The following is a 14,919-nucleotide window of genomic DNA, read 5'->3' as shown; positions in this document are numbered from 1 at the left end:
CAAAGCCCTTGTTCTTTGGCCAGCAATAGAACTAAGGCCAGTCTGTTTTGTAATGTCAATTTAGTATTTGTCTGTACTTACCTATTTATGATTTGAAATCTCTTTTCTGTGGCTTCAGATAGTTTCCTTACTTGGCAAGTGAGGTTATCTAACAAAATTATGTTTTCTAGTGTCATGGCTCCTGGTAAGAGAAAAGTCTGTAGGGCCCATTCAAACTGTGTGGAAGCTGAAGGCCCTGTTCATTCATCCTCGGTGTCTCATTTTACCTTACTCCAATATTGGGCTTTTATGGGGCTTTGTATTGGGTCTGACTGAGGTGAAGTTCACACCCCACACAGTGCTGTGCTTTGCATTAGTAGCTGGAAGCATGTTGATAACACACCCATGTTTTGGCTACTGCTGAGCAGCGCTATGCCTCTGACATTCCTTCCCCCACCAAAGGGATGGGAGTGGGCAATATCCTGGGAGGGGACACAACCAGGTGTAGCGGGTTGAGTTCGAAACCGGGCAGAAAACACCAATTAAATGTAGTGGTTTTGGTTCAAAATATTCATTACTTACTTATTTTCCTTCTGTGAGATAAGAATTAGGAGAAAAGCAAAGCAGGCACAAACCTTAAACAGTTGCAGTACAATGAAAGAGTTTTATTACTAATAGAATTAAAAGTAAAGAGACAATAACAAAACAAAATTAAAGCAAATTTCCCCCCCCCCCCCCCCCCCCCAGCACTTCTCTCCTTTTACCTAGCTCACACAAGGGATAACAGAACATGGGATGTTAGTCAGTGTTCCAGTTCTTGAAAAGTCTCTCTCTTATGCTTAAGGGAAAAAAGGGTTTTTCCTTCAGTTGCACGTGGTTCCCAAACTGCCACCAACAGCAGATCCGCCCGGAAACAAACAATCTGCTGTGTGTAGAACATCTCTCCCATGAAAAATCTCACAGTTCCTTCACACTACAACACATGGGCCATCACATGGGGTTATTCATCTTTTTAAGGATAAGTTCTTTTGGCCTGCACACAAAAGCTTTTTTCTTCGCCACAAGTCTCTAACAGCCTCTTACTACTATATAGCCTGGCATCGGCATTCTTCACAATCTTCACAGGCACACGAAGATACTCCATCCCCCCATGTTCTTCAAATGGATTAAAGAGACAAACAGTTTGTGGTATTACAGTTTCTTACCACGGCATGCAAGAAGGTTTCTTTTAAGCTGCGCGTCAGAATCGCGGCACCGCCCTCTTTTCTCCCAGTCGCCATTTCCAGCTCCGTCCCACGTGACTCACTTCTCTTTCTCTCTGACTCTGAAGCCGCCATGTTGAAGGGTGTTCTTGTTCAGGCTTTACGGTGGGGAAAGCCTCGCTCCCTCTGTGCTGCTGGCTGTGTAGTGTCCTCTTCAGTTCAGCACGAAGTGTGCTGGCTGCAGACAGGAGGCTCTGCCGGCTCCCGTTGACTCCGCCGGCTCCGCATGGAGAGGAGAGGGACCCGCCGGTCCCCAGAAGCCGTGCTGGATGGGTTTAGCTGTGAGCAGTCCATGGCTGGTTTTAGCTGCCTGCGGCTCTGAGGCAGTCCCCCCCAGCCACCCAGGGTCTGTGCCGCAGCGTTGGGAAAGGGGGAAAGGGGCAGTGGGCCCCGGCCCGGCCCGGCGGGGCCGGGAGGCTCGGAGCCCCCCCCCCCTTCCAGCAGGCGAGCTCCGACAAAAAGGGGGAAGTCCCGCCTTTCCACGCTGTTTAAATATGTAAATTGTGAGAAGCGTAATTGGTCTTAAAGACTGTCCATCAACTCAGGGTCAACCCAATACACCAGGCCAGCTGACCCAAATTAACCAAAGGGATATTCCATACCATATGACGTCAGCTCAGATATATAAGCTAAGGGAGAGAGGAGGAACTAGGGGGCATTAGTGATTCTTCAATGTTTGCCTCCCGGAGGAACCATTATGCTTGCTGAAGCCCTGCTTCCCAGGAAGTGTCGGAACATTGCTGTTGATGGGAAGTAGAGATTTACTTTTTTCCCCCCTTAGCTTATGCACATGCTGACTCTCACTTATTTCTTTCCTTTCACTGTAATAAAACTCCCTCATCTCACCCACTGATTGTTCTCCATCTTATTCTCTCCCCTGTCCCAGTGGGAAAGGGAGTGACAGAGCGGCTTAGTGGGCACCTGGCACCCAGCCAAGGTCAACCCGCTACAGGCTTCTTCTCCAAGTTGGGCATAAGGTTAATAACTCTAAGGTAACTTGCTGGGTGGTTGGTCCAAGCAGGAGTCGGATGGTCCAATATCCGTCTGAAGTAGCCCAGGAAGTGTAACCTGAGGAAGGAACTTCCAGAGATTTAACACAATTTAAAGGTTGGTTACTGTGCTTTAGAACTAATTTGGCCATCCAGCTTATGGTGCTAGTGGGACTTTCATTATTTTGTTTTTCTCCACACCTCCATTGGCTTTTATTTAGGTTATACATAGGTGATTCCCCAATCCAGACACCACTTTACCTTCCCCAAGTTTTTCCACTGTCCTTCTAAGGGCTTTGTCCAGGTACAAGGATTGCTTCAGAGAGTTTGACACTCTGGCAAGTCTGAAACATTTTGTTTATGATTTTTTATTAACATGTAAATCTAGCAACCTGGCTGCCTGGCCTCCTGAGACTGCTAAGGCAAAATACAGAAAATGTTGGTTGAGACCATGGGACCCTGTTGGACACTCCTTACCTCCTTTTTTTCCCAGAAATAATTCTCCTGTCCTCCAGGCTATCGGATCCTCAAGAATACCGTCTTCTCGTTACCTACATCTCTCTTTCTCATCCAAATGGTTGGTGATGTTGGCTTTTGCTATTGCATTATATTGCATTCCACAAGGAATAGGTTCCCCTACTAAACCAGGGATAGGCATGTCGCTGTTATTCCCAAGAGAATGGCAAATCATGACACAAGTCCAGGTTGCAAGATATGGCCAAGGCGACCTCGTTTAATCACCTATAAGCTTTATAGCATGGTTCACAAAAGAGAAATTACATGATTGGCCTATTGGCCCACCACCTCCGGAGGTGATAGGTTGAGCAGTAAGACACCCATTTCCAAATATTATTCTTACAAGACAGAAAACAATTATAATGTTCTCATAACAACCTGCAGGTGCAGAAATTGTTTACATTCTTACAAACTGTTGTCCATCCAGTTCTCATGAGAACGAAAGCTTTCACAGAGAAGCTGTGACAAGCTGTGAGAAGCTGTGAGAAGCTGTGAGAAGCTGGATTTCTCTAACTGCTTTCTTATGAGAAAGCAAAGTCTCATAGGAAAATTCCTCTGTCAGGCCCTGCTAGCATCTACATAGGCAGGCAGGCCGTAATGCTGGACAGATTGTGCATCTTACCTTGAATTAAAGTCAATATTAAGTTTTATTAAACCCTCACCACCTAAAGACAAAAGATTCCCATAAACATTAGCCTATACATTTCACTACTTGTTGTTCTGGGTTGCAGTGTATTCTATTACCATCCCCATCAGCCGTTGAAATCAGGTGGGGCAGTGTTTCCTGGCCTCCTCCCCCCAGACTATCTTGCTGTTAATGGCCCATCATTGTCCTGCCCCATGACTCAGAGATAACTCCCTCTGGACTATCATCTGTTAATGAGCCCAATCAACACCTGGCCTCATGACTCATTACCCCATTGTGAGATGCTCCACCCAGAGGGAGAAACCAAGCATCCCAGCGTGGATATAAGCTGAGGCTGAACACCAGAGAGGAGGCCTTTCCACTGGATTTCCAGAGGACAGGAGCTACACAGTCACCACTGGACCTTCCGAGGAAGAGCAGACCCTCTTTTCTACAGGATCACCGCTTCAGAGGTCGGCAGCCACCATTCTAGCAGACTGCTACCACCACCCTGCCTAACAGGGACTCAGGTTGTATCTTGACTCTGTCAGTTTGAACCAGTGTTTTCTTTTAGTTTTTTTTCTTTCCTTTTCTTTAACTTCCCCATTAAATTGTTATTCTGACTTGGTGCCTCCCACTGGTTTGTTTTCAAACTAGTACACTTGTCTACAGATATCTTTAAAACTTTCAGCTGCAGAGGTCCGGTGTTTTCCACTGTCCACTCTGAATTGAGAGCCTTCTTAATTCTGGTGCGATGAAACTAGGAATGAAATCCTTTACTTTCACTTTCACTGCCATTCTTGTAGTCACCAGAACTAGATAAGGTCTTTTCCACTGTTTCTGATGTATACTTGATCTCCGGGGTAAAATGAATGAACTGGGGTCTAGGGTAAGAAAGGTAAACCTTCTAATTAATTTCCCCAACAAAATTGCTTATCAAGTCACTGTAGCATTTTAAATACTAAATGAGGTCCTTGTCTTGGGGTGACTTTATGATGTGTATCCCCTATCACTGCTCTATGCCCAAGAAATTAATTTTGTGCCTTTCTGTGCCTGTAAACTGAGCCTGAGAGGGGGGAGAGGAAAAAAAGCCGAACAAACTCTTCAAAGCAGTTGTTCAAGGACACAGAGATATACAGAGACTCCTCTGCATTCTTCTGTGGCAGCGAGAGAGCGGAGAAGTGCCCTGCTTTCTTTTCAGCCAGCTTTCAGCTGCTTTTCTCTGGAGGGAGACAGAGAGTTGAACTTTGTTTTCCTGGGACTTTGGGTTTTTCCCTTCTTCTTTTTCCTGGACTGTTTCAACATCAGAACACCTCAGGAGAGTTCTCTACGGAGGCCCTGAGGTGGGCCCACGACCCAGCTCTAAGGAGGGAAGGAGGGGAAGAAAGATCTACGGAAGGACTCTGAAATTTTCCCAGGTTTCTCTCCACAGCGAGAGGTTTTATTATTTAGCATTATTATCCTTTTCCTGTGTGTTTGTTAAATAAATAGTTTTTATCTCTTTCACTTTCCTCTGAGGAAAATTTATTTTTTCCTGAACCTAGTGGGGGAGGGCTGGTTGTGACCTGCCTTCTATCACAGGATATTTTCCTCCAAATTTGTCCAAACCGGCACAGTCCTCTATCAGGTGATCTCCCTATAGGCACTCCAAACCTTGATGACTTCCCTAGCCTTGTTGGTGCGGCAGGGAAAAGCTTCTGGCCACCTGGAAAAAGGTATCTGCCAACACTAGGAGATACTTGTATACTTGCTGATGTGGTAGCTCAGAAAACTCAATTTACCAGTAATCTCCAGTAGTGTTTCCTCTTTTGGTGATACCTGGAGGCAGTCCTTTTAAATTCAAAGGGTTTTGTCCTGGTTTGAGACAAATTCAGAGGAATGTCTGAAATGAATGTCCTCTTGTCTTGGTTTGAAAGACAGGTGTCTGCTAAGGAAGGCAGAAGCCCCCTTTGGAATGGCAGATGCACCCCCCCTTCACTCCAAGTTATTATAATTTTGAAATCAAGGGGCTTTTAGGCAAAGATGTGGGAAATAGGAATAACAGTTCTTTACTATTATATATCTATATGTGAATAACCAGTCAAACAAACAACAATAACTATGGCAGTAACAGCAAACAATCACAAACCCAGTGCCAGCCTTCTCGGCTGTCAGACCCTTTCCCCTGGGGTGCAGTTCCGCTCGCAGCCGGCAGGGGCGCTGGCGGCTCCCGGTGAGCAGGGAAGGTGCGATGGTTCCCCCGCGGCTGCAGGGGGCGCTCCGGAGCGAGCTCGGGGCGCATGCGGCACTGGTGCCCTGGGATCCCGGGAAGGGATGGAACAAAGAAGCTTCACAAACCCTTGGGCAGCCGATTCCGCTGTGAAGCCGGACCCTCGGGGACAGCAGGCTGGAACGGCAGGGACGAGCACAAATCCTGGGTGGCAGATGCAATATATCCAAACGGGGAACCCCCCGGAGGTCTGGGCAGGCAGGGCGAGCAGGGCTACAAAGTAGCGAAGGCTCGAAGCAGCGGCAGGGCAGGGCGGCCACAGCCCAGCTCCTAGTGGGGCAGGGAAGGCGGGCTTTGGGATCCCGGGGCTTCTCCAGCAGAAGGAAAAAAAGCAGCCAAAGAAAACAGCCTCCCTGCCGCCACACACTCAGGTGAAACAAAGGAGAAGCCAGCTCTTTTGTTTTTCTGAAGTATCCAGCCATTTGCTCCCCTAGCAACATGTATGGGCAAAATTCCTTTAACAGAAGAAAAACTAGGAGATCTCCTAAAACCCCAACACCTCTGATAGAAGGCAGGTTACAGCCACCATCCCCCACCAGGTTCAGAAAGAATTTTCCTTGGAGGAAAGTGAAAAAAAAGTTATTTATTTAACAAGCAGAGTGCACGCAGGCATGGGGGAAAAAAGTGAATAATGCTAAATAATAAAACCTCTCACTGTGGAGAGAACCTGGTAAAATTCAAAGTCCTTGTGGATGTGGCTCTCTCCTCTCCGGAGCTAGGGTTAGGCGTTGGCCCCTCTGGGCGGCTGTGTAGGGCCTCCTGGATGATGTTCTGGTGTTGCTGAACAGTCCAGAAGAAAAGAAGAAGAAGCCAAAGTCCCAGGGCTCCGTATTTTAGCTAACGAACAAGAAGCTAGCTAAAAAGCAAAGGGAATGTAACTCTCTTCCCTGCTGCAGAAGCTGAGAGCTGAGAAGCAAGTGAACAAGTTATCTGTGTTTTGAACACAGTGCTGAAGGAATTCCACCAGCTCTTCCCCCTCACCTGGATCTAGCTTTAAAGGCACAGAAGTCATGTCTGGCATAGGGCAGATCATAGGGAATACAGTATCATACAGTCACCTCAGGACAGGTTTTTTTTAAACAGACTTGACAATTCTTGTCATACAGAAGCTAAGTATCTGAATCTATAGACTAGCTACCGTAACACTGATTTCCCAGTGAGTTTTCTCCTTTGCAATTTGTAACACCAGTTGTGGTGGGACTATAACCTGATTGTTGGGAGTCTCTATTCATCCACCCTCTTTATTTTGGGCTTTTAGATAATTAGCTAAGTTTAAATCTGCCTGACTATACCCAGGATTAACTTCTGGAAGTAAAGTAGCTTTCTCAGGTATTAATGCCAGGAAACCTTGTTGTGCAACCTCTCGTGCAGTATCACTGCTAGTCTATTTCCCACATGAATTTGGGAATTCCCACATTGGTGTGCTAATTGGAGATCCCTGCGTTGTTAAAAGACCTCTTTCTTTTCATACAGCTCTATGGGCATGAACAATGCTAAAAGCATATTTTGAGTCAGTCCACATATATTTACCCTTTGTCCTGCTGCCAATTCCAGGGCCTTTCATGATGCTGTGAGCTCTGCCCTTTGTGCTGAGGTGTCCACCGGCAGTGGTGCAGCTTTTATTACCTTGGGTATCATGACTACTGCATAGTCAGCTCCTCATTTTCCATCTTCCACCAAGTTACTTCCATCTGTAAAGAATTCTATCTCTGGATCTTTAATGGGTGCATCTTGTAGGTCTGGTCAGCTTCCATCTGTAAGCAATCATGGGTTATTTGCTCTTCTCCTTGCATTGGGGTGTTTAGGAATTGGGCTGGATTTACCACTGTGGTTACTTTCAACTCCACATCTTGTTCTATCAAAGCAGTCAGATATTTCAGCATACAGCTCACGCAAAGCCAATATCCACCCCATTTTGGCCTAATACAGTGGTTATGGTGTGTGAGGTGTATATTATTATCTTTTGTCCCAAAGTCAATTTCCTGGCCTCTTGGATGAGGAGAACAGTTGCTGCTAGAGGCAACAGGCATCCCTGGCTAACATTGTTGGGTTGTTTTGCAAAGTACCCCACAGGCCTCTTGAAGTCCCCTACCTTCTGAGCCAGAACTCCAAGGGCTAGGTGTCGTCGTTCATGTACAAAAAGTTCAAAGGGCTTTGTTAGACATCAGGGCTGTCTTTAAGTTACAGATCTCATGTTCACTCTTAGGTCTTCTGAGGTCCCCTTAATTCAAGACCATTGAGACCATCCCTCCCAAGAATGCTGTTAAAACTTGGGCAGTCATAAGTTAGGGTACCTGGCAGATGGCCTCTTTTCTGTCCATTCCCAATTTCCACTGTCTTGGAATTATTTCAAACCCTGGGTAGGTAACTTGCTGTTTCATGATTTGAGCTTTTTTCTGAGGTACTTTGTAGCCTCCTTGGCTGGGGAAATTTAGAAGACTTACAGTCAATTCCATGAACTTTTCATTAGTTTCAGTTGCTAGTAAGATGTCATCAACCTACTGCAGGACCAATTGTCTGGTTTGGGACAAACTGGAGGAAACGTCCGAGATGAACGTCCTCTGATCGAAGGCAGGTTTCAGCAGCCCCTCCCCCACCAGGTTTGGAAAGAATTTTTCTCAGAGGAAAGTGAAAAAAAAAGCTGTTTATTTAACAAGCAGGGTGCACGCGGGTACCAAAAAGAATGAATGATGTTAAATAATAAAACCTCTTGCTGTGGAGAAGACCTGGGTAGATTCAGAGTTCTTTGTAGGTGTGGCTCTGCCCTCTCCAGGGCTAGGGTTCGGCGTGGGCCCCTCTGGGCCTCGGTGTGGGCCTCTCGGTGATGGTAATCCAGACTGGAGTAGAGCTGAAACAGTTCCAGGAAAAAAAGTTCTTGCCTCAGCTAGCAGGCTGGCTAAAAAGCAAAGAATTTTAACTCTCCGTCTCTCTCCTGAGAAAAGGAGCTGAAAGCTGGGGAAAAGCAGGAAAAGTTCTTTCCTCAGCTCTGCCACAGTGAGAACGCAGGGGAGTGTATGTGTCCTTGAACACAAAACCACTCTGAAGAATTCGCTCGGCTTCTCTCCCCCCTCTCCTGGACCCAGTTTAAAGGCACAGAAAGGCACAAGATTCATGTCTAGGCATAGAGCAGGTGATAGGGGATACAGCATCATAAAGTCACCCCAAGACACCAATCCTTTGGGATTCTTCCTCTTTCAAATCTCTAATTCTTTTGCCAATTGATTCCCAAGAATTGGTGGGCTATATTTTTTTAAAAAACCTTGTGGTAATACATTCCAGGTAAGCTGAGTCTTCTGACCTGTTCTGGGATTTTCCCATTCAAAGGCAAAAATGCTCTAACTTTACTTATTGAGAGGTATCCAAAAGAAGGCATCCTTCAGATTTATTACTGTAAACCATCGATGACATTCTGTTCACTGGCAAAATGAATGTGTTATATTCTGATTCACATTCTATCATTAATCCCAATTCCCTGAAATTCCCTATTAGACTCTGGATTCCCCTTCTAGCTTCTAATTTTGAAGGATATTGTTTCTGCCTTACTGGTTTCGATCCAGGTTTTAGGGTAATGCTTACAGTCTGATCTGGCCGGGACCGTCCTAAAGTTCCACTGGTCCAAACCAAGGATGTTACTCCATTTTCTATGGCTTCCGGTATTCCTCCAGAATTGTCTGGTTCTGGTATTCCCTGCAACATAAAAATTCTTGCCTCAATGGCTTTTAATCTCATATACCAAAAATTGTACTTCTCCATCTTTATAATCCAGGAACAGGTCACTTCCCAAAAGAGGAATCAAACACTCTGGTGAGTTATTTATCTTTTGCCAAATTTAAAATTAATAGGGTTAAAGAATACTAATTTCCCTGCTTTTCCTGTTGCACCAATGTCCCGGTTTGAGACAAATTCGGAGGAACATCTGGAATGAATGTCCTCTTGATGCCTTTTCCTGGTCTTAAAATCAAGAGTCATACACGGTTAGAAGGGAAAAAGGGATTTTACCTTTGTATTTATTTTAAGGATCCTTAGGTGTACTATGTCCAGGTCGAATGCACCAGAATGCACACCGCAATGCATACCCCACAAAAGATCGGGTATAACATTATAGGTCTTACTAATTAGCATATCTATCAAAAATTCCCCAATGAGAGGCTCGAATGAGCCCCCCTCCCCAAGGAACCATCCCCTGGATGGTTCTATCTTAGTTTACAAAATGTGTTCTGGAGGGGACCTTGGGGTCTGGGGCACACTGATCCCTAACTACGAAGCTTCTCAAATGTTTAGTCTCTTAGCTTAACAAACAAGTCCAAGAATGTAGGCAAAAACACTAAGAATACAGAAGTTGTAAAAAGGTATAAAAGGGGTATAAAAGAAAAGGCAAAAAATCATCATCGCATCACTCTGATAGAAGGCAGGTTACAGCCACCCCTCCTCCACCAGGTTTGGAAAGAATTTTTCTCGGAGGAAAGTGAAAGGGGAAAAAAACTATTTATTTAACAAGTAAAGCGCACGCAAGCGCAGGAAAAGAGTACTGCTAAATAATAAAACCTCTCACTGTGGAGAGAACCTTGTAAATTTCAGAGTCCTTTCTGTGGATGTGGTCTCTCTCTTTGAAGCTGGCTGAAGCTGGCCATTTGGCGTGGGCCCCTCCAGGCCAACCAGTGCAGGGTCTCCCAGTGTGTTCTGGTATTGTTCAACAGTCCAGAAGAGGAGAAGAAACTGAAGTCTCAGGGAAGCAAAGGAGTTTAACTCTCCATCTCTCTCTTCCGAGAAAAGGAGCCAAGAGCCGGGAAAAGCAGGAAGGTGCTTGCCTCTTCTCTGCAGCAGTAGCAGCTACGTCTGTGTCCTTGAACACAAAACTGCTTTGAAAAGTTCACTTGGCTTTTTTTTTCTTTCTCTCTGACCCAGTTTTAAAGGCACAGAAAGGCACAGGATTCATGTCTGGGCATAGAGCAGGTGATAGGGGATACACATCATAAAGTCACCCCAAGACAACCAACAACATTTACAATTCCTTAATTTTTTTGGTTCATATTTAGCTCCAGTGTCTAATAAAAGATAATTTTCTCTTTTCTCCTTCCTCAGCTGTATGGTAACCACGGATTCAGGAGGGGTTCCTGTCAGTCTTGATGTAGGGGTAGCTTTCCTACCTCCACCCCCTTTAACTTCTGGGGACCTTGGTCTCCAAAACCTTTACAATATGCACACTGATTTCAGCTTCAATCCTCCCTGGAATGACCTACATCTTTCTCTACTTTCCCTTTCCAGCTCCCATTTTCTTTCTCTTTCTTCCTTTTCCTAATGGATCCCGCTCTTCGGGTCTCCTGTCGGATTATTTAGTGAAGAGAGATGGGACTATGCAATTACACAGGATTTATTGCTTAAAATAACACATAAGACATCAGTCTCAAGGCGTGAGATTTGCAATAAATCAGAATAATTGTTCCGGTTTGGCCAAATTTAGAAACATATCCTCTGAGAGAAAGCACAACCACTCCTCCCCCACCAGGTTCTGGAAAAAAATAAATTTTCCTCGAAGGAAAGTGAAGGAAATAAAACTATTTATTTCCCAAACACACAGGAAAAGGAAAATAATGCTAAATAATAAAATCTCTCTCTGTGGAGAAAAAACCTGGGAAAAAGTGTTAGAGTCCTCCCTTTGGTCTCCTCAGAGCTGGGGCTTGGCCCAGGGCCAGGCCCTCTGTGCCCGGTGGAAAGTCCTCCTGATGTGCTCTGAGGTTGAAAGCAGTCCAGTAGAAAAGGGAGAAAATCTGAAATTCCAGGGAAGGAAAAGCAAAGTTCAACTCTCAGTCTCTCTCTGGAGAAAAGGAAACTGAAAAAAACTGTCCAAAAGCTGACTGGAAAGCAGCAAGCTGGGTGCCTCCTCCCTCCCCTGCGGCAGCTGGGAAAAAACGGCTATGTCTGTGTGACCTTGAACAAGCTGCAAACTGCTTTGAAAAAGTTTTGCTCAATTTTTCCTTCCCCCTCTCAGGCTCAGTTTAGAGGCATAGAAAGGCACAAAGTTAATTTCTGGGCATAGAGCAGCGACATGGGATACACATCATAAGGTCACCCCAGGACATTCCACCCCTTATCCCATATCGTTGGCTCAATGCCCAAACTAATATATTCTAACTCTACACACACACATCAATACATACATATATGTATACACAGCTATGTACAAACAGTGACCCTCAGCAAGCAGTGGTATACTGGCATTTCACATTACAGGTGATTTTCACCCAACAATCAGATCTCCCTGTGGTACACAATGTGTTGTTCCATCTTTCTGCATTACCCACCATGTGAAACCAGGTCCCTGAGCAAAGACAAACCCATGGATGGGTTTGTCTGTACTCAAGGCAGAATTCATCCACACAGTCTTTCCTAACAGACCTCTGACATGCACTACTGGGACCTTATCTCCATCTACTGTATGCAGGGATTCAGATTAGGCTGGACCAGCTCTATTGGTGGAACCTCGGGTGTTAACTAACCAGGTGGCCTTTGCTAGATTCTGTTCCCAATTTTTGAGAGTACCCCCTCCCAGTGCCTTCAAAACGGTTTTCAACAATCCATTGCACCGTGTTGGGGTTTTAGTTTAGTCCTAGTTTGGTTTTTTTTTTCTGTTAAAGGAATTTTTCCCCCCCTATACATGTTGCTAAGGGAACAAATCGCTGATCACTGAGTGCTTAAGGAAAGACAAAGGACCTGGCTGCTCTTTTTGTTTCTCCTGGGGCTGTGGGCAGTTGGGTCTCCTCGTTCGAACAGAGAGGAGTCAGCTTGCTTCGGCCGGTTTTCCTTGTGCTGGAAAGCCCCGGGATCCCAAAGCCGCCTTCCCTGCCCCGCTGGAGGCAGGCTGTGGCCGCCCTGCCCTGCCGCTGCTTTGAGCCTTCGCTACGTTGTAGCCCCGCACGCCCTGCCTGCCCAGACCTCCGGGGGGTTCCCTGTTTGGATACATCGCGTCTGCCACCCAGGATTTGTGCTCGTCCCTGCCCCTCCAGCCTGCCGTTTCAGCCTGCTTTTCCCGAGGGTCTGGCCGGGCACCGGGGCCAGCTGCCCAGGGATTTGTGAAGCCTTTGTTCCATCCTTTCCCGGGACCCCAGGCCACCGGTGCCGCGTACTCCCTGAGCTCGCTCCGGAGCGCCCCCTGCAGCCGCGGGGGAAACCATCGCACCTGCCCTGCTCACCGGGAGCCGCCAGCGCCCCTGCCGGCTGCGAGCGGAACTGCACCCCAGGGGAAAAGGGTCCAACAGCTGAGAAGGCTGGGACTGGGTTTGTGATTGTTTGCTGTTACTGCCATAGTTATTGTTGTTTGTTTGCCTTGTTATATATATAATAGTAAAGAACTGTTATTCCTATTTCCCACATCTTTGCCTAAAAGCCCTTGATTTAAAAATTACAATATATCGGAGGGAAGAGAGTTGCATCTGCCATTCCAAGGGAGGTTTCTGCCTTCCTTAGCAGAGACCTGTCTTTCAACCCAAGACACACCATTCCACTTTGCCTCCAGCTGGTGCATGGTAAGGGATATGATACACCCACTCAATGCCATGTTCTCTAGCCAAGTGTTAATAAGGCTATTCTTAAAATGAGTCCTGTTGTCAGATTCAATTCTCTCAGGGGTGCCATGCCTCCACTGGACTTGCTTCTCAAGCCCCAGGATGGTGTTCCGGGCTGTAGCATGATGCACAGGGTAGGTCTCCAGCCATCCTGTGGTGACTTCTACCATCGTGAGCACATAGCACTTGCCTCGGCGGGTTTGAGGCAGTGTGCTGTAATCAATTTGCCAGGCCTCCCCATACTTGTATTTGGACCATCGCCCACCATACCACAGGGGCGTCACCCACTTGGCCTGTTTGATCCCAGCGCATGTCTCACAGTCGTGGATAACCTGGGAGATACTGTCCATGGTTAGATTCACCCCTCGATCTCGTGCCCACTTATAGGTGGCATCTCTGCCTTGATGACCTGAGGCATCATGGGCCCATTGAGCTAAGAACAACTATCCTTTACGTTTCCAATCTAAATCTACCTGTGACACATCTATCTTTGCAGCCTGATCTACCTGCTTGTTGTTTTGGTGTTCCTCATTAGCCCTACTCTTGGGGACATGGGCATCTACATGGCGGACTCTCACAACTAGCTTTCTTACTCGGGCAGCGATGTCTTTCCACTCTTCAGCAGCCCAGATTGGTTTTCCCCTACGCTGCCAATTAGCTTTTTCCCACTTTTCCAGCCATCCCCACAGAGCATTGGCTACCATCCATGAATCAGTGTAGAGGTAGAGCTTTGGCCACTTCTCTCTTTCAGCAATGTCCAGGGCTAGTTGAACAGTTTTGAGTTCAGTGAGTTGGCTTGATCCACCTTCTTCTACAGTAGCTTCTGCAACCCCTTGTGTGGGACTCCATATGGCTGCTTTCCACTTTCGTTTCATCCCTACGATGCAACAAGAACCGTCAGTGAAAAGAGCGTAGTGTGTGTCTTCTGATGGCAGTTGGTTGTATGGTGGAGCTTCCTCAGCACGTATCACTTGTTCTTGTCCCTCTTCATCAGTGAGACCAAAGTTTTCACCTTCAGGCCAATTTGTGATTATTTCCAAAATCCCAGGGCAATTCCGTTTTCCGATATGGGCGTGCTGTGTGATGAGAGCAATCCATTTGCTCCATGTGGCATTGGTGGCATGGCAGGTAGAGGGAACCTTTGCTTTGAACATCCACCCCAGCACTGGTAGTCGGGGTGCCAGGAGGAGTTGCGCTTCAGTGTCAATTACCTCTGAGGAGGCTTGGATTCCTTCATAGGCTGCCAAGATTTCCTTCTCTGTTGGGGTGCAGTTGATTTCAGACCCTCTGTAGCTTCGGCTCCAGAATCCCAGTGGTCGACCCCAAGTCTCACCAGACACCTTCTGCCAAAGGCTCCAGGACAGACCATGGCTCCCGGCTGCAGAGTAGAGCACGTTCTTCACTTTGGGTCCTCTCCTGACTGGGCCAAGGGCTACCGCATGAGCGATTTCCTGCTTGATCTGGGCAAAAGCTTGTTGCTGTTCAGGGCCCCAATGGAAATCGTTCTTCTTGCGGGTAACCAGGTAAAGAGGACTCACAATCTGGCTGTACTCAGGAATATGCATCCTCCAAAAGCCTATGGCACCTAGGAAAGCTTGCGTTTCCTTCTTGTTGGTTGGTGGAGTCATTGCTGTGATCTTTTTGACAACCTCAGTGGGAATCTGATGCTGTCCATCTTGCCACTACTCCCAGAAACTGGATCTCTCGGGCAGGTCCC

The sequence above is a fragment of the Coloeus monedula genome (genome assembly GCF_965178545.1).
Source record: "Coloeus monedula genome assembly, chromosome: W".
Classification (NCBI taxonomy): Eukaryota; Metazoa; Chordata; class Aves; order Passeriformes; family Corvidae; genus Coloeus; species Coloeus monedula.
Note: the sequence above shows the minus strand (reverse complement) of the source record.